Source organism: Nerophis ophidion, linkage group LG12 (genome assembly GCF_033978795.1).
Source record: "Nerophis ophidion isolate RoL-2023_Sa linkage group LG12, RoL_Noph_v1.0, whole genome shotgun sequence".
In the NCBI taxonomy this organism is placed as follows: Eukaryota; Metazoa; Chordata; class Actinopteri; order Syngnathiformes; family Syngnathidae; genus Nerophis; species Nerophis ophidion.
Genome location: NC_084622.1, coordinates 5,139,021 through 5,161,964, shown reverse-complemented (window position 1 = coordinate 5,161,964; position 22,944 = coordinate 5,139,021). Strand labels below are relative to the sequence as shown.

At 40.6% G+C, this 22,944-nt stretch overlaps 1 protein-coding gene across 2 annotated transcripts in view; it reads left to right on the top strand.

The window, feature by feature from the left end:
• Positions 1-22,944, top strand: part of LOC133562905 (uncharacterized) — a 205,273-nt gene that overhangs the window by 95,228 nt on the left and 87,101 nt on the right. The window contains exon 7 of one of the 2 annotated variants that reach the window (XR_009808941.1): positions 5,630-13,805. The exons of the other annotated variant lie outside the window; for it this stretch is intronic. The gene's annotated coding sequence lies outside the window, so the exon portion shown is untranslated. Of the gene's footprint in view, positions 1-5,629; positions 13,806-22,944 lie in introns of those variants that run through there. 2 annotated transcript variants of the gene reach the window in all.

Here is a 22,944-nt window from a genome sequence, read left to right as displayed (position 1 = left end):
ACCGAAAGCAATGGATGTCGAGCGGGTCTAACATGATACTGTGAAAGTTCAATCCATAGTGGCTCCAAGACAGCAGTGAGAGTCCCGTCCACAGGAAACCATCTCAAGCGGATCAGCAGCGTAGAGATGTCCCCAACCGATACAGGCGAGCGGTCCATCCTGGGTCCCGACGAGCGGTCCATCCTGGGTCTCGACTCTGGACAGTCAGTACTTCATCCATGGTCATCGGACCGGACCCCCTCCACAAGGGAGGGGGGGACATAGGAGAAAGAAAAGAAGCGGCAGATCAACTGGTCTAAAAAGGAGGTCTATTTAAAGGCTAGAGTATACAGATGAGTTTTAAGATGAGACTTAAATGCTTCTACTGAGGTAGCATCTCGAACTGTTACCGGGAGGGCATTCCAGAGTACTGGAGCCCGAACGGAAAACGCTCTATAGCCCGCAGACTTTTTTTGAGCTCTAGGAATCACTAATAAGCCGGAGTCTTTTGAACGCAGATTTCTTGCCGGGACATACGGTACAATACAATCGGCAAGATAGGCTGGAGCTAGACCGTGTAGTATTTCATACGTAAGTAGTAAAACCTTAAAGTCACATCTTAAGTGCACAGGAAGCCAGTGCAGGTGAGCCAGTACAGGCGTAATATGATCAAACTTTCTTGTTCTTGTCAAAAGTCTAGCAGCCGCATTTTGTACCAACTGTAATCTTTTAATGCTAGACATGGGGAGACCCGAAAATAATACGTTACAGTAATCGAGACGAGACGTAACAAACGCATGGATAATGATCTCGGCGTCTTTAGTGGACAAAAAGGAGCGAATTTTAGCGATATTACGGAGATGAAAGAAGGCCGTTTTAGTAACGCTTTTAATGTGTGACTCAAAGGAGAGAGTTGGGTCGAAGATAATACCCAGATTTTTTACAGAGTCACCTTGTTTTATGATTTGGTTGTCAAATGTTAAAGTTGTATTATTAAATAGAGGTCGGTGTCTAGCAGGACCGATAATCAGCATTTCCGTTTTTTTGGCATTGAGTTGCAAAAAGTTAGCGGACATCCATTGTTTAATTTCATTAAGACACGCTTCCAACTGACTACAGTCCGGCGTGTTGGTCAGCTTTAGGGGCATGTAAAGTTGGGTGTCATCAGCATAACAGTGAAAGCTAATACCGTATTTGCGTATGACGTCACCTAGCGGCAGCATGTAGATGCTGAAGAGTACAGAGCCAAGGACCGAACCCTGAGGAACTCCACACGTTACCTTAACATAGTCCGAGGTCACACTGTTATAGGAGACGCACTGCATCCTATCAGTAAGATAAGAGTTAAACCATGACAGGGCTGAGTCTGACATACCAATTTGTATTTTGATACGCTCTAATAAAATATTATGATCGACGGTATCGAAAGCAGCGCTAAGATCGAGGAGCAGCAACATAGATGACGCATCAGAGTCCATCGTTAGCAATAGATCATTAGTCAATTTTGCGAGGGCTGTCTCAGTCGAGTGATTTGCCCTGAAACCGGATTGAAAGGTTTCACATAGATTGTTAAACGCTAAGTGCTCATTTAGCTGCTCTGCAACAATTTTTTCGAGGATTTTCGAAATAAAGGGAAGGTGAGACACCGGTCGGTAGTTTACCATGAGGTCAGGATCGAGGTTAGGTCTTTTAAGGAGAGGATGAATAACCGCTTTTTTGAATGCAACGGGAACAGTGCCCGAGGAAAGTGATACGTTTATAATATTTAGCACTGATGGACCTAATAATACAAAAAGCTCCTTGATAAGTTTCCCAGGAAGTGGGTCAAGTAAACATGTTGTTTGTTTTATTCCATTTACACGTTGTAACAATCCTTCTAATGTTATTTCATCAAAACGAGAGAAACTATTTTGGATATTTGCAGTATCCGCCGTATATACAATCGTATCTGTGTTACTATAACCCCGTTGTAACTGGGACGCATTGTCTTTAATCTCCTTTCTAATAAGTTCAATTTTCTTATTAAAGAACTTCATAAAGTCATCTGCCGAATGGGTGGAGCTACTGGAAGGAGTCCCTTGTTGGGTTAGCGATGCTACTGTACTAAACAAAAATTTTGGATCGTTTTTATTAATGCGGATGAGATTTCAATCAATCAATCAATCAATGTTTATTTATATAGCCCCAAATCACAAATGTCTCAAAGGACTGCACAAATCATTACGACTACAACATCCTCGGAAGAACCCACAAAAGGGCAAGGAAAACTCACACCCAGTGGGCAGGGAGAATTCACATTCAGTGGGACGCCAGCGACAATGCTGACTATGAGAAACCTTGGAGAGGACCTCAGATGTGGGCAACCCCCCCCCCTCTAGGGGACCGAAAGCAATGGATGTCGAGCGGGTCCAACATGATACTGTGAAAGTTCAATCCATAGTGGCTCCAAGACAGCAGCGAGAGTCCCGTCCACAGGAAACCATCTGAAGCGGATCAGCAGCGTAGAGATGTCCCCAACCGATACAGGCGAGCGGTCCATCCTGGGTCCCGACGAGCGGTCCATCCTGGGTCTCGACTCTGGACAGTCAGTACTTCATCCATGGTCATCGGACCGGACCCCCTCCACAAGGGAGGGGGGGACATAGGAGAAAGAAAAGAAGCGGCAGATCAACTGGTCTAAAAAGGAGGTCTATTTAAAGGCTAGAGTATACAGATGAGTTTTAAGATGAGACTTAAATGCTTCTACTGAGGTAGCATCTCGAACTGTTACCGGGAGGGCATTCCAGAGTACTGGAGCCCGAACGGAAAACGCTCTATAGCCCGCAGACTTTTTTTGAGCTCTAGGAATCACTAATAAGCCGGAGTCTTTTGAACGCAGATTTCTTGCCGGGACATACGGTACAATACAATCGGCAAGATAGGCTGGAGCTAGACCGTGTAGTATTTTATACGTAAGTAATAAAACCTTAAAGTCACATCTTAAGTGCACAGGAAGCCAGTGCAGGTGAGCCAGTACAGGCGTAATATGATCAAACTTTCTTGTTCTTGTCAAAAGTCTAGCAGCCGCATTTTGTACCAACTGTAATCTTTTAATGCTAGACATGGGGAGACCCGAAAATAATACGTTACAGTAATCGAGACGAGACGTAACAATTTGAGTAATAATTTGTTTCAGCTAAGGTAAGCATGCGTTTATAAGTTATTAAACTATCACTCCATGCTTGATGGTGCACCTCAAGTTTAGTCGTGCGCCATTTGCGTTCCAGCTTTCTACATAATAATTTCTGAGCTCTAGTTTCTTCAGTAAACCATGGCGTACGCCTTTTTGGAGCCTTTTTTAACTTCAGCGGTGCTATACTATCAATGGTTTCGCGCAGGGCGTTGTTAAAGTTGTTAGTGAGGTTATCAATAGAGCCCACATACTTTGGGAACGGTGCCATTACCGAGGGCAGTAGGTCCGCAAGAGTCGTCGTTGTGGCAGCATTAATGTTGCGGCTGCTATAGCAGTTATTATTATTATTAGCTTGCCGAACATGAGTCTGAACTTCGAATTTTATAAGGTAATGATCGGACATTACGTTAGTATACGGGATTATCATAACTTTGGAGACGGTGATACCTCTGACAAGCACTAGGTCTATCGTATTACCGCTGCGATGCGTCGGTTCATTTATTATTTGTGTAAGACCACAGCTATCAATTATAGTCTGGAGCGCCACGCACGGTGGGTCCAATGGGGTATTCATATGGATATTAAAGTCCCCCATTATAATTATATTATCGGCGTGCGTCACTAGATCAGCAACAAACTCTGAGAATTCACTAATAAAGTCCGAATAGGGCCCTGGGGGGCGGTAGATAACGGCCAGGCACAGAGGCAGAGGTGTGGCAGACTTCATAGAAAGCACCTCAAACGATTTATATTTATTATTTAAGTTAGGACTAAAGTTAAAGTTTTCGTTGTATATTAGTGCGACACCCCCTCCCCTTTTGAGGTGACGGGCAATATGCGCATTCGTATAGTTAGGAGGGGATGCCTCATTTATCGCAAAAAAGTCGTCTGGTTTAAGCCAGGTTTCGCTAAGACCGATGACGTTAAGGTTGTTGTCTCTAATGACCTCATTGACTAATAACGTTTTGGGAGACAAAGATCTGATGTTTAGAAAGCCCATATTATAGGTAGTGGGCTGTTTTAAGGAGTTGTTGATAAAATTATCCGTAGTAGCAATATTAATAATGTTGCGTTTATTATGCGCAGTGTACTTAAAATAATTACGACCATATCTAGGAATTGATATGACGGGAATTTTCAGATTGTCTACTTGGCGCTGCGATAAACTGAACGCATCATAATTTGCCACCTCAGTAGAACGCATGTCTAACTCTGACGTAGTCATAGACACAGTAGAAAAAACATTTTGTGAGTTGTGTATTATTCTACGACAATTGCTATGTGTACAGGGATCATCCAGCCTGGCGCTGGCTAGTTCTAACTTAACTGACTCCATACCCAGGCTAGCAGGCTCTGTAATTGCCTGTGACCGGGCTTGCTCTAGTGCAGTTAGTCAAATGTGGCTCAATGCGAAGTCTATGTTCCGAGACAAGAGGATAGCGCCTTCCTGGTTAGGGTGAAGGCCGTCTCTCCTCAGCAAGCCTGGTTTGCCCCAGAAAGAGGGCCAATTATCAATAAACGTAAATCCCTGTTGTCTGCAGAAGCTATCCAGCCACCTGTTAAGAGAGACTAATCTGCTATATCTCTCATCATTGCCTCTCCCAGGCAGGGGGCCAGAGACAATTACTCGATGCCTGGACATCTTTCTGGCGAGATTACAAGCCCTGGCTATGTTTCTCTTTGTAATCTCTGATTGTCTCATCCTAACGTCATTGGAGCCAACGTGTATTACAATATTCGCATAACTAGTGGTGCGGTTAGCCTGCCGTACGTGTTTACTAGACCTGTTGCGAGTTAGCTCCCTAAGATTAGCTTCAATGTCAGGTGCTCTGCCCCCGGGAATACACTTAATTGTGGCTGGTTTGCTAAGCTTTATGTTTCGGGTGATGGAGTCCCCTATGACTAAAGTGTGGTGCCCGGTAGACAGGGGTGTAGGACTAGCTAAAGGGCTAAATCTATTATGCGTCTCAACCGGTACACCGTAGCTTGTAGGCCGGTTAGGGCTGCTACAAGCTGGGCTAGTTAGCTCGCTACAGCTAACGCTAGCAGATGTGTCCGCAACATCTAAAGTTACGAAATTACACTGCTCTAACTGGCGGACACGGCTCTCTAGCAAAGCCAACCTATCCATGAGTAAAGTGCACGAAGCGCAGGAAGCCATACTCACAGAAACTTTCCGTCGCCGAGTGGGGTGCCAGCTGTCTTCGGGAAGTGGTGGTCACGGTGGCGGGGGAGAAGCTTCCTTCAGACCGGCGCTGCCTTTCTCCGCTAGCCTCGTTAGCTTAGTAGCTAGCTAGCTGAGGGCGAAGTGGTGAGACAGAGATCGGGTGATTTGCAAGTTAAATTGAACTATTAAATATGTTCGATAAGTTGTAAATAAAGCTGCAAAACAGTTAAAATCACACAGATAGAACGATACTTAGCTTTTTTGCAACAAGAGCAGTCAGCGAGCAGTTGAAGTCGTAACAGGAAACACAGGTTGCAAACAGAGTGCATATTTTCACATAAGTTGTTTATATTCAGACAAAGCAAGTGCAAAAATACCTTTCAAGGATTTGGGACTCTTGATTTCCGACATCGTAATTGGACGCCCCAAAAAATTGGGAGTGACGTCATTCCCAGCTCCGACTTCCCACTTCCCAGGTAAATGGTAACAACTAAAAAATGGACAAACATACAAGAAATGGCTTGATAACTACCAAATGAACGAACAAAGAGGAAGTAGTCCGACAAAAAAATGGACGGACAAACAGGAAGTAGCCTGATAACAAACAAATGGACAGACAAACAATAAGTAGCCTGATAACTACCTAATGGAAGGACAAACAGGAAATAGATTGATAAAAAATGGACGAACAAACAGGAAGTAGCCTGATAACTAACAAATTGACGGACAATTAGGAAGTAGCCTGATAACCACCAAATGGACGGACAGACAGGAAGTAGCCTGATAAAGAACAAATGGACGGACAAACAATAAGTAGCCTGATAACTACCTAATGGAAGCTCAACTAAAAAATGGACAAACATTCAAGAAATAGCTTGATAACGACCAAATGAACAAACAAAGAGGAAGTAGTCTGACAAAAAATTGACGGACAAACAGGAAGTAGCCTGATAACAAACAAATGGACGGACAAACAATAAGTAGCCTGATAATTACCTAATGGAAGGACAAACAGGAAATAGATTGATAAAAAATGGACGAACAAACAGGAAGTAGCCTGATAACTAACAAATTGACGGACAATTAGGAAGTAGCCTGATAACGACCAAATGAACGAACAAAGAGGAAGTAGCCTGATAACAAACAAATGGACGGACAAACAATAAGTAGCCTGATAACTACCTAATGGAAGCTCAACTAAAAAATGGACAAACATACAAGAAATAGCTTGATAACGGCCAAATGAACAAACAAAGAGGAAGTAGTCTGACAAAAAATGGATGGACAAACAGGAAGTAGCCTGATAACAAACAAATGGACGGACAAACAATAAGTAGTCTGATAACTACCTAATGGAAGGACAAACAGGAAATAGCTTGATAAAAAATGGACGAACAAACGGGAAGTAGCTTGATAACTAACAAATTGACAGACAATTAGGAAGTAGCCTGATAACGACCAAATGAACGAACAAAGAGGAAGTAGCCTGATAACAAACAAATGGACGGACAAACAATAAGTAGCCTGATAACTACCTAATGGAAGCTCAACTAAAAAATGGACAAACATACAAGAAATAGCTTGATAACGACCAAATGAACAAACAAAGAGGATGTAGTCTGACAAGAAATGGATGGACAAACAGGAAGTAGCCTGATAACAAACAAATGGACGGACAAACAATAAGTAGCCTGATAACTACCTAATGGAAGGACAAACAGGAAATAGCTTGATGAAAAATGGACGAACAAACGGGAAGTAGCTTGATAACTAACAAATTGACGGACAATTAGGAAGTAGCCTGATAACCACCAAATGGACGGACGGACAGGAAGTAGCCCTCTAACTCCCAAATGGACGGACAATCAGGAAGTAGCCTGATAACTAACAATCAACGGAAAAACAGGAAGTGGCTTGATAACTAAAAAAGGGACAAACACGAAGTAGCCTGATAACAAAAAGATGGACAGACAACTAGAAAGTAGCCTGACCACTACCGAATGGACTGACGAACAGGAAGTAACCAGATAACTACAAAATGGATGAACAGACAGGTAGTAGCCGTATAACTACCAAATGGATGGATAAACAGGAAGTAGCCTGATAACAGAGGGTCATTTCACCACATCTAGTGTGTGTGTGACTATCAGTGGTACTTTAACTTTAACTACGAAATGGATGAACGAACAGGAAGTAGCCTGATAACAACCAAATGAATGGACAAACAGGAAGTAGCCTGATTACTACCAAATGGATGGACAAACAGGAAGTAGCCTTATAACTAACAAATGGACGGAAAAACAGGAAGTAGCCCGATTTTTACCAAATGGACGGACAAACAGGATGTAGCCTTCTCACTACCAAATGGACAGACAAACCAGAAGTGGCCCTCTAACTACCAAATGGATGGACAAACAGGAAGTAGGCCTCTAACTACCAAATGGACAAAAAATCAGGAAGTAGCCAGATAACTAACAATCAACCGACAAACAGGAAGTGGCTTGATAACTAAAAAAGGGACAAACACGAAGTAGCCTGATAACAAAAAAATGGACGGACAAATAGAAAGTAGCCTGACCACTACCGAATGGACTGACAAACCGGAAGTAACCAGATAACTACAAAGTGGGTGAACAGACAGAACTACCAAATGGGTTGCCAAACAGTAAGTAGCACTCTCACTACCAAATGGATGGACAAACAGGAAGTAGACTGATAACAGAGGGTCATTTCACCACACCTAGTGTGTGTGTGACTATCAGTGGTACTTTAACTTTAACTACGAAATGGATGAACGAACAGGAAGTAGCCTGATAACAACCAAATGAATGGACAAACAGGAAGTAGCCTGATTACTACTAAATGGACGGACAGACGGGAAGTAGCCCTTTAAGTACCAAATGGATGGACAAACAGGAAGTAGCCTGATAACTAACAAATGTACGGAAAAACAGGAAGTAGCCCAATCTTTACCAAATGGATGGACAAACAGGATGTAGCCTTCTCACTACCAAATGGACAGACAAGCAGGAAGTGGCCCTCTAACTACCAAATGGATGGACAAACAGGAAGTAGGCCTCTAACTACCAAATGGACAAACAATCAGGAAGTAGCCAGATAACTAACAATCAACGGAAAAACAGGAAGTGGCTTGATAACTAAAAAAGGGACGAACACGAAGTAGTCTGATAACAAAAAAATGGACAGACAACTAGAAAGTAGCCTGACCTCTACCGAATGGACTGAGGAACAGGAAGTAACCAGATAACTACAAAATGGATGAACAGACAGGTAGTAGCCTGATAACTACCAAATGGATGGACAAACAGTAAGTAGCCCTCTCACTACCAAATGGATGGACAAACAGGAAGTAGCCTGATAACAGAGGGTCATTTCACCACACCTAGTGTGTGTGTGACTATCAGTGGTACTTTAACTTTAACTACGAAATGGATGAACGAACAGGAACTAGTCTGATAACAACCAAATGAATGGACAAACAGGAAGTAGCCTGATTACTACCAAATGGACGGACAGATGGGAAGTAGCCCTTTATCTACCAAATGGATGGACAAACAGGAAGTAGCCTGATAACTAACAAATGGACGGAAAAACAGGAAGTAGCCCAATCTTTACCAAATGGACGGACAAACAGGACGTAGCCTTCTCACTACCAAATGGACAGACAAACAGGAAGTGGCCCTCTAACTACCAAATGGATGGACGAACAGGAAGTAGGCCTCTAACTACCAAATGGACAAACAATCAGGAAGTAGCCAGATAACTAACAATCAACCGACAAACAGGAAGTGGCTTGATAACTAAAAAAGGGACAAACACGAAGTAGCCTGATAACAAAAAAATGGACGGACAAATAGAAAGTAGCCTGACCACTACCGAATGGACTGACAAACCGGAAGTAACCAGATAACTACAAAGTGGATGAACAGACAGAACTACCAAATGGGTTGCCAAACAGTAAGTAGCACTCTCACTACCAAATGGATGGACAAACAGGAAGTAGCCTGATAACAGAGGGTCATTTCACCACACCTAGTGTGTGTGTGACTATCAGTGGTACTTTAACTTTAACTACGAAATGGATGAACGAACAGGAAGTAGCCTGATAACAACCAAATGAATGGACAAACAGGAAGTAGCCTGATTACTACTAATTGGACGGACAGACGGGAAGTAGCCCTTTAACTACCAAATGGATGGACAAACAGGAAGTAGCCTGATAACTAACAAATGGACGGAAAAACAGGAAGTAGCCCAATCTTTACCAAATGGACGGACAAACAAGATGTAGCCTTCTCACTACCAAATGGACAGACAAACAGGAAGTGGCCCTCTAACTACCAAATGGATGGACAAACAGGAAGTAGGCCTCTAACTACCAAATGGACAAACAATCAGGAAGTAGCCAGATAACTAACAATCAACGGAAAAACAGGAAGTGGCTTGATAACTAAAAAAGGGACGAACACCTGATAACAAAAAAATGGACAGACAACTAGAAAGTAGCCTGACCTCTACCGAATGGACTGAGGAACAGGAAGTAACCAGATAACTACAAAATGGATGAACAGACAGGTAGTAGCCTGAAAACTACCAAATGGATGGACAAACAGTAAGTAGCCCTCTCACTACCAAATGGACAAACAATCAGGAAGTAGCCAGATAACTAACAATCAACCGACAAACAGGGAGTGGCTTGATAACTAAAAAAGGGACAAACACGAAGTAGCCTGATAACAAAAAAATGGACGGACAAATAGAAAGTAGCCTGACCACTACCGAATGGACTGACAAGCCGGAAGTAACCAGATAACTACAAAGTGGATGAACAGACAGAACTACCAAATGGACGGACAAGTAAGAAGCACTCTCACTACCAAATGGACGGACAAACAGGAAGTAGCCTGATAACAGAGGGTCATTTCACCACACCTAGTGTGTGTGTGACTATCAGTGGTACTTTAACTTTAACTACGACATGGATGAACAAACAGGAAGTAGCCTGATAACAACCAAATGAATGGACAAACAGGGTGTAGCCTGATTACTACCAAATGGACGGACAAACGGGAAGTAGCCCTTTAACTACCAAATGGATGGACAAAGAGGAAGTTGCCTGATAACTAAAAAATGGACGGACAAACAGGAAGTAGCCCTCTCACTACCAAATGGACGGATAAACAGGAAGTGGCCTGAAAACTAACAAATGGATGGACAAACAGGAGGTAGCCTGATGACTAACAAATGGTGGGACAAACAGGAAGTAACCCTCTCACTACCAAATGGACAGACAAACAGGAAGTGGCCCTCTAACTACCAAATGGATGGACAACCAGGACGTAGGCCTCTAACTACCAAATAGATGGACAAACAGCAAATATCCTGATAACTAAAAAATGGACGGATAAACAAGAAGTAGCCTCATAACTATAAAGTGGACGGACAAACAGGAGGTAGCCTGATTCGAGTCATACCAAACGCTATAAAAATGGGACCGATTACCTCCCTGCTTGGCACTCAGCATCAAAGGTTCGCATTGGGGGTTAAATCACCAAAAATTATTCCCAGGCGCGGCCACCGCTGCTGCTCACTGTTACCCTCACTAAAAAATGGATGGAGAAACAGGAAGTATCCTGATAACTAACAAATGGATGGGCAATTAGGAAGTAGCCCGATAATTAAAATATGGACAGACAAACAAGAAATAGCTTGATAATTAAAAAATGGACGGACAAACAAGAAATAGCGTGATAATTAAAAAGGGACGGACAAACAGGAAGTAGCCTGATAACTAACAAATGGATGGACAAACAGTAAGTAGCCTGAATACTACCAAATGGATGGACAAACAAGAAGTAGCTTGATAATTAAAAAATGGACAGACAAACAACAAATAGCTTGATAATTAAAAAGGGACGGACAAACAGGAAGTAGCCTGATAACTAACAAATGGATCTACAAACAGGAAGTAGCCTGAATACTACCAAATGGACGGACAAACAGGAAGTAGCCTGATTACTAAAAAATGGACGGACAAACAGGAAGTAGCCTGAAAACAAAAGTATGGACGGACAAACAAGAAGTAGCTTGATAACTAAAAAATGGACGGAGAAACAGGAAGTATCCTGATAACTAACAAATGGATGGACAATTAGGAAGTAGCCCGATAAGTAAAATATGGATGGACAAACAAGAAGTAGCTTGATAATTAAAAAATGGACGTAGAAACAGGAAGTAGCCTGATAACTAACAAAGGATGGACAAACAGGAAGTAGCCCGATAATTAAAAAATAGACGGACAAACAGCAAGTAGCCTGATTACTAAAATATGTACGAACAAACAAGAAGTAGCCTGATAACTAAAAAATGGATGGACAAACAGGAAATAGCCTGAAAACTACCAAATGGATGGACAAACAGGATGTAGCCCGATAATTAAAATATGGACGGACAAACAAGAAGTAACTTGATAACTAAAAAATGGACAGAGAAACAGGAAGTAGCCTGATAACTAACAAATGGATGGACAAACAGGAAGTGGCCCGATAATTAAAAAATAGACGGACAAACAGCAAGTAGCCTGATTGCTAAAATATGTACGAACAAACAAGAAATAGCCTGATAACTAAAAAATGGATGGACAAACAGGAAATAGCCTGAAAACTACCAAATGGATGGACAAACAGGATGTAGCCTGATAATTAAAATATGGACGGACAAACAAGAAGTAACTTGATAACTAAAAAATGGACAGAGAAACAGGAAGTATCCTGATAACTAACAAATGGATGGGCAATTAGGAAGTAGCCCGATAATTAAAATATGGACAGACAAACAAGAAATAGCTTGATAATTAAAAAATGGACGGACAAACAAGAAATAGTGTGATAATTAAAAAGGGACGGACAAACAGGAAGTAGCCTGATAACTAACAAATGGATGGACAAACAGTAAGTAGCCTGAACACTACCAAATGGATGGACAAACAAGAAGTTGCTTGATAATTAAAAAATGGATAGACAAACAACAAATAGCTTGATAATTAAAAAGGGACGGACAAACAGGAAGTAGCCTGATAACTAATAAATGGATCTACAAACAGGAAGTAGCCTGAATAATACCAAATGGACGGACAAACAGGAAGTAGCCTGATAACTAAAACATGGACGGACAAACAAGAAGTAGCTGGATAATTAAAAAATGGACGTAAAAACAAGAAGTAGCCTGATAACTAACAAATGGATGGACAAACAGGAAGTAGCCCGATAATTAAAAAATAGACGGACAAACAGCAAGTAGCCTGATTACTCAAATATGTACGAACAAACAAGAAGTAGCCTGATAACTAAAAAATGGATGGACAAACAGGAAATAGCCTGAAAACTACCAAATGGATGGACAAACAGGATGTAGCCTGATAATTAAAATATGGACGGACAAACAAGAAGTAACTTGATAACTAAAAAATGGACGGAGAAACAGGAAGTATCCTGATAACTAACAAATGGATGGGCAATTAGGAAGTAGCCCGATAATTAAAATATGGACAGACAAACAAGAAATAGCTTGATAATTAAAAAATGGACGGACAAACAAGAAATAGCGTGATAATTAAAAAGGGACGGACAAACAGGAAGTAGCCTGATAACTAACAAATGGATGGACAATCAGTAAGTAGCCTGAATACTACCAAATGGATGGACAAACAAGAAGTAGCTTGATAATTAAAAAATGGACAGACAAACAACAAAGAGCTTGATAATTAAAAAGGGACGGACAAACAGGAAGTAGCCTGATAACTAACAAATGGATCTACAAACAGGAAGTAGCCTGAATACTACCAAATGGACGGACAAACAGGAAGTAGCCTGATAACTAAAACATGGACGGACAAACAAGAAGTAGCTTGATAATTAAAAAATGGACGTAGAAACAAGAAGTAGCCTGATAACTAACAAATGGATGGACAAACAGGAAGTAGCCCGATAATTAAAAAATAGACGGACAAACAAGAAATAGCTTGATAATTAAAAAATGGACGGACAAACAAGAAATAGCGTGATAATTAAAAAGGGACGGACAAACAGGAAGTAGCCTGATAACTAACAAATGGATGGACAAACAGTAAGTAGCCTGAATACTACCAAATGGATGGAGAAACAAGAAGTAGCTTGATAATTAAAAAATTGACAGACAAACAACAAATAGCTTGATAATTAAAAAGGGACGGACAAACAGGAAGTAGCCTGATAACTAACAAATGGATCTACAAACAGGAAGGGGCCTGAATACTACCAAATGGACGGACAAACAGGAAGTAGCCTGATAACTAAAAAATGGACGGACAAACAAGAAGTAGCTTGATAATTAAAAAATGGACGGACTAACAAAAAATAGCTTGATAATTAAAAAAATTGACCGACAAACAGGAAGTAGCCTGATAATTAAAAAATGGACGGAAAAACAGGAAGTAGCCTGATAACTAACAAATAGACAAACAAGCAAGAAGTACCTTGATAATAAAAAATGGATGGACAAACAGGAAGTAGTCTGTTAACAATCATAGCAATTGACATATAAATATATTAGCATCTCTTATTCCCCCTCACGTGTGGCACAAAGTAACCCTTATGAATGAAACACGTTACAGTTTGCACCATTCTTTGTAAAGCAGGAAGTGGTCTGCTAACACGCCTTGGCAGAAGTCTGCACTGCACTGAGTGTCATTTTAGTTGTTGTGGTTTTTTACCTGCTTCTGACTGCTGTCGCTCCTTGTTTCATCATTCTCATCGCGTTGCCCTTTAAGATGGCTCCTGCTGTCTGTAATGAATGTCAGCGCCTGTGGCCAACACGCAGGGGAGCAGAATGTGGATGCGAGTCACAGTCTGGCATCATTCGTTTATTTTTATGCGTCATTTACATAGTGGAATAGCCTTGAGGCAATGTTTTGTATCGCATTCTTCTTTTTTTCTTAAGTCATGAACATGCTTGGTGTTAAATGCTCGAGCTTTTACCTCACAACAAGGTTGACTTTTGTACAAAAAATAGCTAAGCATTAAAATGAATGAAAACAATTCCATTTTCTCTGGGTAATTTTTTCCCCTTTTCATGCTTTGAAATACGAATTACAAACCCAAAATACATTAGTACCTCAACTTATTAGCTTAATTGGTTCTGTGTTGGAGCTCTTAACTCAAAACACTTGCATCTCAAATCGACGTCAACCTATGAAATCAATTGAAATCCATTTAACTGTTGCTTGGCCCTCAAAACAGCATAATGAAAAGAAAAACAAACTTTAAAGGCCTACTGAAAGCCACTACTACCAACCACACAGTCTGATAGTTTATATATCAATGATGAAATATTAACATTGCAACACATGCCAATACGGCCTTTTTAGTTGACTAAATTGCAATTTTATATTTCCCGCGAGTTTCTTGTTGCAAACATCGCGGAATGATGACGCGTACGTGTAACGTCACTGACTGTCAGGAAATATTAGCAGCTGCACCACTCGCGGCTAAAAGTCGTCTGCTTTAACCGCATAATTACACAGTATTTTGGACATCTGTGTTGCTGAATCTTTTATAATTTGTTCATTTAATAATGGAGACGATAAAAAAACAATGCTGTTGGTGGAAATTGGTGTATTTCAGCTGTCTTTAGCACCGAGATACAGCCGATGCTTCTTTGTTTGTTGTGAAGCGGAGCGGTCAAGCGAACATGTTTTTTTTCTTCCACGTCAACCAGCATGTTTTTGGATGGGACAATTGTTATATGTATCTTACCGGAGACATCATTGGAATATTCGTCGTCCTGCAGCAGCGGCAGCTGTGAGCTTGGCTCCTCGGCTTCTCTCTGAGACACTTGGTGTTCACCGCAGCCATCCGACCTCGAGGTATGTCTTTACAATCTTTAAAATCTCACTAAAACAATAAGCAGATAAGGGATCGTCCATAATTATCCAGGTAAATGTGTCTAATTACGTATGAAACGCTCACACTGCCGTCGCCTGGAGCCGTCGCTTTTTTTTTCTTTTTTCTATTCCTTCACTATCAATAACCTAAATCATGAATCTTTTATCCTCGCTCAAATTAATGGGGTCCGAATTGTTCTTACTGCTGGTGGCTCCCATTAAAAACAATGGGAATATGTGTGGAGCCCTGCAACCAGTGACATCACGCGCACATACTTCCGGTACAGGCAGGGCTTTTCTATTAGCGACCAAAAGTTGCGAACCTTATCGTCGATGTTCTCTACTAAATCCTTTCAGCAAAAATATGGCAATATCGCGAAATGATCAAGTATGACACATAGAGTGGACCCGCTATTCCCGTTTAAATAAGAAAATCTCATTTCAGTAGGTCTTTAAGAAAATAATTGCTGTATAAAAACAATACAATAGATAGTAGGCGGGCTCCAAGTAGTGCGTGCACCAAAGATTCACTTATTTAAAGTACAGCAGGGTTTTTTCCCTATATTCAAACACAATGTTACGGTATTGTATTGTCACAGTGCCCAAAAAAAGTTAAATATACTTCTTAAAAAAATGTCTGCTTTGTTTTTAATAAATACTTAGGCCTACTACGCAAGTGTATTTTAATATCGTTATGGTATTTTCGGAGGTAGCTCTTGGTGAAAAAAGTTTGAGAACCACTGCAAAAGAATGTACTACTAACATCACAACTGACATCATCAGCAGCGTCCGAAAACTTTCATGGATATAATCATTACTTTAAAGGGGAACTTATCACCAGACCTATGTAAGCGTCAATATTTACCTTGATGTTGCAGAAAAAAAGACCATATGTTTTTTTAACCGATTTCCGAACTCTAAAAGGGTGAATTTGGCGATTGAAACGCCTTTCAATTATTCGCTGTCCGAGCAATGACCTTTCACCCGTGACGTCACAACAGGAAGCAATCCGCCATTTTCTCAAACACATTACACACACCAAGTCAAATCAGCTCTGTTATGTTCTGTTTTTTTCGACTGTTTTCCGTACCTTGGAGACATTATGGCTCGTCGGTGTGTTTTCGGAGGGTGTAACAACACGAACAGGGACGGATTCAAGTTGACTTATCAGACATATCAATGGTCACGGCATGCTAATCTATGCTAACATGCTATTTAGGCGAGCTGTACATACATATTGCATCATTATGCCTCATTTGTAGCTATATTTGCATCCAGCCTCTCCCTCCACCCACATTTAATGCCAAACAAACACATACCAATCGACGGATTCAAGTACACCAGTGGTCAAAAGATGCGAGAGTCCCTCGTTTGTTCTGCACGTTTTACCGACGACAGCTATGCTACGACAGAGATGGCAAGAATTTGTGGATACCCTGCGACACTCAAAGCAGATGCATTTCCAACAATAAAGTCAACGAAATCACAAAGGTGAGTTTTGTTGATGTTTTTGACTTATGTGCTAATCAGACATATTTGCTCACGGCATGACTGCCAGCTAATCGATGCTAACATGCTATTTAGGCGAGCTGTATGTACATATTGCATCATTACGCCTCATTTGTAGCTATATTTGCATCCAACCTTCCCCTCCACCCACATTTAATGCCAAACAAACACATACCAATCGATGGATTCAAGTACACCAGTGGTCAAAAGATGCGAAAGTCCCTCGTTTGTTCTGCACATTTTACCGACGACAGCTATGCTACGACAGAGATGGCACAAATTTGTGGATACCCTGCGACACTCAAAGCAGATGCATTTCCATCGATAAAGTCAACGAAATCACAAAGGTGAGTTTTGTTGATGTTATTGACTTATGTGCTAATCAGACATATTTGCTCACGCCATGACTGCCAGCTAATCGATGCTAACATGCTATTTAGGCTAGCTGTCATTATGCCTCATTTGTAGCTATATTTGCATCCAGCCTTTCCCTCCACCCACATTTAATGCCAGACAAATACATACCAATCGTTGGTTGGAAAGCGATCGCAGAATTTGTCCTTGCTTCCTCCCGTTCCGCTGTCTGTCATGATATGGCTCAATAGCTTCAGTTTCTTCTTCAATTTCGTTTTCGCTATCTGCCTCCACACTCCAACCATCCGTTTCAATACATGCGTAATCTGTTGAATCGCTTGCGCCGCTGAAATCCGAGTCTGAATCCAAACTACTATGTTATACCTTTCTGTGCTATCGGCCATCTTTGTTTGTGGTGATGTCACGCTGTGACGTCACAGGAAAATGGACGGGTGTATATAACGATGGTTAAAATCAGGCACCTTATAGCCGTTTTTCGGGATATTGCGTGATGGGTAAAATATTTTTGAAAACTTCGAAAAATAAAATAAGCCACTGGGAACTGATTTTTATTGGTTTTAACCCTTCTGAAATTGTGATAATGTTCCCTTTTAACATCCATGGTTGGCGTTAGACTCATTCTCCTTCAGTATGGTGCAGACCAGAAGTCTTACGCTCAAATTAATTTGCCAAGGTTGGCTACACACATATTTTATTTTTTGGATGATTTATTTCTTCAATTTCATGTATATCATCCACTTCTTCTCCTCAACACTGTTCTTTACGCTCATATTCTACCATGCCATGGTTAAAAAACAAAGTTATGTCGATCTCTAAGTAAATGCTAATGCTAATGATTAAGAACAGATATTTTGGGAGGATCTTCTAGGGTTCACTGTGACATTTGCTACGACATCTAATGGCGGTAATGCTTGTTACTGAAATTTCAGCTTTTAACCTTAAGCATAGCAATTAGCAGAGAAACAGTTCTTATTTTAAAACACTCTTAAGGTAGGGGACTCTTAAATGGGAACTGGACTTTTTGGGGGGGGAATGTTGCATTCACAATTATTATGAAAGACATGCGACGGATGGCCGTACAATTCTGTTGATAAATCCCTTAAAAAAACATCCAAACCATCCATTAGGGTTTTATATACATGATGTAAGTATATGTGTCATGTAGTAAAATGTATAATAACATTAAATATTTATGTATTTTAATTCTTTAAAGTGTACAGGGTGCAAATATTTTCGAAAACGCATCACGTTTGCTCTTTTTAAGAGAGCCAAAAACATAATAAAACATCACTTACTGTACAATGTCGGCTGTCATTAGGATGGCGACTGCTAGGTTGTTCATATATACCCATTTAGACAAAAAATGTCTCAAAATCCTCGCAAAGAGACAGGATGGAGGAGTGGGGGTGAAACAAATGCACTATTTCAGGGAACCTATGGCTCTAGAGCCAGATGTGGCTCTTTTGATGACTACGTCTGGCTCTCAGATGTAGCTGACATTGCTTAACACGATAAGTAATTAATAATTACTCTGGTAATCGAAGTGTTAAAAATAACGTTGAAATTATAAAACATTCTTATGCATTTTAATCCAACCATCCGTTTTTTATCGCACCTGTCCAAGATGTCGCATTAATGGTAAGAAGTATTATATTTATTATTGGTTCAATTTAGAATAACAATGTTTTTGAAAATAATAACAGACTTATTATACTCTAAAAATGTTGGTCTTGTCAAGACCTGGACTATGGTGTGGTTTTTCCCATGGTGCAAAGCGATTGGAACGGACATGGCGTGAAGGTAATGACATCTTTAATCTTAACTCAAAAATATTACAAAAACAAAGGGTATAAACAAAAGGCGCTCTCAGTGGAGGTTAAAAACTTGGCTATGAAAACTAAAACTCGCACAATGGGAGAACTATGAACATAAAATAAAACTTACAAACAATGGCATGAAAAACTTACTTGGACCGAGAAAGAGCATGGATCATCGGCATGGATAACATAGGTGTGTAGGAGGTGATAGAGGTTGAGTAGAAGGTGATGTCGCCAGGCTGACTGCCTGGCAACTGCAGGCTTAAATGGTGACGTGGTGATTGACAACAGGTAGTTCAAGTGAATCAGGTGCGCGAGTCGTGAAAACAGGTGAACTGTTTGGTAGTCATGGAAACAAAAACAAACCAGGGTGTGCAAAAACAGGAACTAATGGAGTTAAAAACAAAACAGAACATAACTAAACAGAACATGATCACAAAGACATGACAGGTCTTACTTAAAAATGCACGCATTTAGTTGTATTCAGTGTTTGAAAAATATTATACGGCTCTCACGGACATACATTTTGAAATATTTGGCTTTCATGGCTCTCTCAACCAAAAAGGTTCCCGATCCCTGCACTAATTGAAAGTGTATTTTGTGTGTTTTTTCTATGTTGATTTAATCCAAAAAAAGAAAAAAAAAAAAAGAAACAAAAAACAAATGTTTTCGTGTGGTTCTCGCCAGTTCCACGTCCTATATGACCGTCAAAGTGTCCCAACTTGTCAGAATACCTACTCAGAGTTCTTCTGTTCAGGTGAGATGCATGATTTATGATCTACAATTAAAATTACAGGGAAGCTCCAGAGTAGCAGACCACTCGATGATGTAAACATAGACACACAAGAAGTGATATTTCATCTGTTAGCACTTTGATATTCAAGTCACCAAAATGTAAATCAAGTATTGTTGGCGCTTTATGAAGGGTTATTCATCAAATTTTATTGGTGGAATAGTGGAACTCCCATTGGCTCCGATGTAAGCAGACTTTTATTTAAGTAATTTAAGTTGAGGTTCTACTGTATTGGTCAGGGACTAGTTTATTTTGAACATCTTTAACAAAGTTGTCGCATGCTTTGACATGCACAACTCGAGGCGCCCGCAAAGAAGTAGAAATGTAGGAAAACACGTCCTTTAAATCCTACTGATTTTTTAAAAACTGAATCGGGATTCTCGGGTATTCATCTCTTATAACTCATTGATTTATGCTCATCCCTCTTACGACCAGCTGAATTAAAAAAGGAAACCAGGTAATATGTCAGAGCGTGATTAAATAGGAGACAAATAAGGGGGCATGCACATTTTGGGCATGCGTTTTTTGTTTTTTTTCCGATGGTGCCGAGTGTTTCTGATCGAGTACCCGATCAACTTCAGTGGATGGAATCGAGTTTGCCATTAAAGACGGAGAAAGAAATACAACAAACTCCCCAACCGCGTAGATCAGGCGTGTCAAACTAATTTTACCTCAGGGGCCGCATGGAGGAAAATCTTTTTTTACGTGGGCCGGACTGGTAAAATCATGGCATAATAACTTAAAAATAAAGACAACTTCAGATTGTTTCCTTTGCTTTACTTTGGCAAAAAGAGAACAAGTACATTTTGAAAACGTACAAATCAGAAATAATCCTCTTGGCAAAACAGTACAAATACTGAGGAAAAAAATTGGTGCTGTTTCAAAAACACCACAAAGAACACAATGAACTTAGACTTTGTCTCAGTGTATTTACAAAGCCATTCAACTTTTAATCACTTCCTGTTTAGCATTCCCATCTTGGTAGTTCACCATTAAAAACATGTTTGGAAAAGCATACGAGTGTTTCCTCAAACCGCCGCGTCGGTGACATCCGCAACTGCCACAACACATTTATTGTATTCAAATATTACAATTTTAATCTCTAAAGGCCTTAGTGGCCACATGCATGGACAACACCTTGTAGCTCTTATTTCCAAAATTGTGTACACTACAGAATTGGGGTCTTATGCCGACATATGGACACTTATACTGCTATCTAGTGTTGTCAGAAGAGTATAACATATAATGGAATTTGGAAAAAACAGTGTAAACATAAACATGTGCATGTCACTACAAATGAAGTACACGTTTGTGCACTTATGGACTAAGTACATCATATAAAAAGTTGATTTTTAGTTTTTATTCTAATTAGGATCCAATAAGCCCAAATAGCAAAGAGAAATAAAAAACGCATTTAAACAAACAGCTTGGGCCTTTAGAGGTTAATATAAACAAAACAATTATTGAAATGACTCCATAGCCGAATTAAAGATAACATAACTTCAGACTTAACGGATGTGAACATGGGAGATTGAAGCATAAAATAAAAGAGAACAAACAACAAATGTAGAAACACACATTTATACAATGGAGTTCAGGGTGCACATTGTCCCGTCAACAAATTGCGACGTTGCATGGAACTTTAACTACGAAGAAGACGTTCATGTTGACTTAAGCCTTTGCATCTTACCGTTTCTCTATTTTATCAAATGAGTGGATAATTTACAATGAAAGAGGATATTGTGCGTCGGTACTGCATCAGTCTGACACCATCTGGTACCAGCCACAACAGTCGGTGGTTGAGTGTTTGCACCTTACACATTTAGAACAACTGTTTCTTTCAATAAAAAATTGCAGCTCATGTTTATCATTAGCAAACTCCTCTAGCGGGCCAGATTAAACCGGTTCACGGGCCTGACAACCCTGGTGTCGATTGTTTTCAGTGATTCATGATTAACAGTTTCATATTTTACTATATTGTGCTCAGTGTTGGGCTTATTGATCGCTGCCTTCTTCCAAACGTATCCGGTGCCCGCGCAATCGATATCCTCAAAGCTTGAGGGATTATCAGGTGTTTTTGGAGATAAAAATCCAAGAAAACATTCATCATGGCGCGGTAAAAGGGTGCGTTAGCAGACGCCTGCCTCAATCACGCACCCCGCTGATGTAATTAACTGTGTCGGGAGTCGAGAGCGAGATGCTGGTAGAGGCAGGGAGGCGCTGAAAAAGGTCTACTCTCAGCACGACAGGCAGAACTTGCGTCTCTGAGGAGCCTTGCCTCGTATTTTACTATGCATGGGCAATATATGGCGACATTAACAAGCCACTGAGGGACCGGCAACACAGCAGCGGAGAAATGCGACCTGGCAGGAGTGTCCTTGTATTATCTACACAACCAGTCACACAACATTGGCTGTATAAACAAAACAACTGTTGTTGTCTCTTTATTTTGTGTGACGTTATCATCAAACATTATTATCTGTCTCACAGGTTCACTTAATTCAGACATGTTTGTACTTTTCTTATTTAATACATCCATCCATCCATTTACCGCTTGTCCCTATTTGGGGTGGCGGGGGGTCGCTGGAGCCTATCTCAGCTGCATTCGGGCGAAAGGCAGTGTACACCCTGGACAAGTCGCCACCTCATCCTAGGTGTAAAGGAAATCATCACGTCATCATCACGTGACGTCTGTTGCCGTTGCCGCAAGGTAGAAATTGGCGTTTTTATCCAATTTTAGGTTGCAAATTTATAATATTTTATTTTGGATACCTATTTTGGATACTTTTATGGACACTTTATGGACAATTTTAAAGTGATCAAGGTGTCCTTGTTTGTCTAAAAACATCACTAGTGTTGCGTTTTGGACCTGTTCTTCCTTCGGTCAACGCCCCCAGGTTCTTTTATGACACATAAGCTGGTTTTAAATCAATCAGAGACAGAGGTTGCTCATTTTGATATTTTATATCCAAAGCGCCTTGGGAGATCAATCTAGATACAACATTTCAAAGGCACGGTCCAAATTGATCTAATCCAAAAATGGCAGTTTCTCCCTCCTCACTCACTCTCACCCGCCCCTCTTCTTCTCCTCCCTACCTCAGACAGTTGAGATAACAGATTGTTATGGCTTCATTCCGACATTCCAAATTCAAGGTCTATGTAAAAGGCTCACACTTTAGCTGTTCCAAAATC